Source organism: Triticum dicoccoides, chromosome 2B (assembly GCF_002162155.2).
Source record: "Triticum dicoccoides isolate Atlit2015 ecotype Zavitan chromosome 2B, WEW_v2.0, whole genome shotgun sequence".
Lineage (NCBI taxonomy): Eukaryota > Viridiplantae > Streptophyta > Magnoliopsida > Poales > Poaceae > Triticum > Triticum dicoccoides.
Genome location: NC_041383.1, coordinates 787,181,636 through 787,184,615, shown reverse-complemented (window position 1 = coordinate 787,184,615; position 2,980 = coordinate 787,181,636).

Sequence of the window (2,980 nt, the reverse complement as noted above, 5' to 3'; positions counted from 1 at the left end):
TGGGTTTTGAAGACCATGAAAGTTTCGAAACCAAAAAAATACCCTAAGTACCCATCATGGTGTGGATTTTCAAGTAAAGTTGTACAATGCTCAGAGTGTAACCCATTTTGGTTGCAAAAATTGGGAAGCACTTTGCAAGATGTATGGTTTTGATGAGGGTATGCTTGTTACCATGGATCTTGGTGATCCTACAATCGAGTAAGAGAGACCTACAATTTTCGTCCTTGTGGATACACCTCCAATTCTTCCCCCATGTGAGCTTAACATAGTTATTAAGTAATTTATATTGTTTATTTCAAAATAGTTGACAACTTATTCTCCATTGACAGCTTATTTTCATTCTTCAAAGAATGTGCGGAAGATGGTAGACAGAACCTACTACACCGAAGGCTCCAAACTAACTTATCAGGAGAAAAATCATCTGGTCGCATTTTGTACTGATCTTGAGAATTACAATGTCTACAATCGAACTCCTCAACATTATGGTCAATACGTGCCACTAGTGCACGTGTTGAACTACGGTAACTACCATGGAGATACCCTGGTAAGATTTTTGTACTATTACAACATCTTTTGCACACTTCTAAAACTAGTACATCATATCATTGCCAACTACGAAATTATTACTATGTTTTTCAACAGATAATCCCGAATGATTGTGTGCCTCATCTGACGTATACACACGGTAGCCTTCATGTTTTGAACATACAACCAGGTCGTCCTACGAATCTCAACTGTCCATACCGGGTTTCTAAAATAAGTGGAGACATGAGAATCAAAGAATGGAAAAAATGTATGGACAGTCGTAAGGAGCTTCTTGGAAGCAACATTCAGCGAAGGGCAAAAATTGGAGACAAGATGATCGCCATTCTTCATAATGGAGAGTCAGGGTCTATATTGTTTTATGCTATTTTACCTTAAGGGTGTTTAGGTCCTACCTGATACTGATGATCATGTGTTAAGAACAATTATGTAGGGTTGGGTTGGGTTCGATGACTATGAGGATGATGATGTATGACTTTTTATTAATAACGAGTAGAAGTTGTATGATGATGCATGATTAGTAGGACGAGTACTTGTTATTATATATGCTGATGTATGCGAGCATGCATGAGTTATTATATCAGCGGGTGAAATGAACATATATAGCAGCAGCGTTGGTAAACCAAGGACGAAGATATAAGAGAGAACACTTCGCTCTATTAGCTAGCTAATATAACAACCTTAAAATAACCTCCAAACCCCCTAAAGCAGCCAATTTTCAAAAAAAAACATGGACTTTTGGTCCCGGTTGGTGCCACCAACCGGGACCAAAGGCCCCCTGACTGGGCTCGGCGCACAGAGCCACGTGGAGGCACATTAGTCCCGGTTCTAGTTTGAACCAGGACTAATGGGTGGAGGTATTAGTAACGGCCCATTAGTCCCGGTTCATGAGCCGGGACTAAAGGCCCTCACAAACCGGGACTATTAGGTGTTTTCTACTAGTGCATTGATCTCTGAGCTTCTCAAACCGGCCGATGAATTCTGGTGTCTTTTCTTTGTCGACAAACTTTGCTTTCAGCTCATTCTTCCACCTCATGAATAGATCTGCCATCTTCTTGAGAGCACAGGACCTGATCAATGGCTCTATAACAAGATTCTCCGGATCCTCCTCCTCCGGTAGGGTGAAATTTACCTTCAGCGCTTTCCAAAGATCCTCTTTCTGTCTATCTTCGACAAAAGAAACTTGAAGCTCTTCCTTCTTAGGCTGATTCCATAGCTCGATGCTGATCGGGATCATGTCCCTAACAAGAACCCCACATTGAGAAGTAAATGCGTCCTTGGTCCGGAGGGGTTCAATCGGTTGGCCATCGCGCGCGATTGCTGTGATCATGAACCTTTCATCCGAGCGCAACTTTTTCTTCGGACCTCATCTCTTTACCGAAGTTGTGCTCGATCCGGAGGGCTAGAAAAAAGAAGAAAGACGAGAGTTAATATGTGTAGATACCAAAACAATGAATGCATCAATTAGCTAGTCAGCACAGGCTTAATTAATATATATACCTGGTTGGACTCTATTCGGTCATGGAGTCGTCATCACAGTCTCCTTCTTGCACTGGCATTCGGTCATCGGAGCCATCATAATCATGTCCTTCCTCCTCCGTTGTTCGATAACCGTAGCCTGCTTCACCCTCTCCTTCCAGACCATCGGTTTCATTGAGATACGACATGACATTACCTCCGGCTGCGATTATGTCCCCCAACACCTGTTCTGCTTCCTCGTCTCGGTCGTGCTCCCTAATTTCTGCAAATATTACAACATGGCATTTATTATACAAACATGATAGATGGATATATTAGTGGCAAAGGTAGACCTAGCTATAGCTAATCACAACAAGGAATTATATTAATTAATGGCCTCGACACTTTTCTAGGGTTTGCGGTGGCCTCGGCAACGCTTCAAGGGTTCGGGGGTGGCCTCGACGACAACGCTCTTCTAACTTGGTAAATTTGGGTGGCCTCGCCAGCGCTCCTAGGGTCTAGTGTCAAAGGATTCAACAAAACCATGTCTTCATTATTAGGCGAAAGTAACAGACGCATGATGGTACGAAGCTCTCCAAAGTTATTCTGGAACGGAATCTCAGATAGGATAATTCGCTTTTTTATACAAAGTACATCAAGAGCCTTCTGAATATCGCTATTTGGAAGGCCTTTGCTGAAATTTGTACCAAAAGGCGGATTATCCTATCGGAGACTCCGTTCCAGAATAACTTTGAAGAACTTCATACCATCATGCCCCGGTTACTTCCGGCTAATGATGAAGCCATGGATTTCTTCAATACTTTGACACTAGGCAACCTCTCGACCCCTCGGCGATCCTCAACCCTCGTACCCTCGACCCCTCGACGACCCTCGACCCCTCGATGACCCTCGACCCTCGAACCCTCGGCCCCTCGACGACCCTCGACCCTCGAACCCTCGGCCCCTCGACGACCCTTGA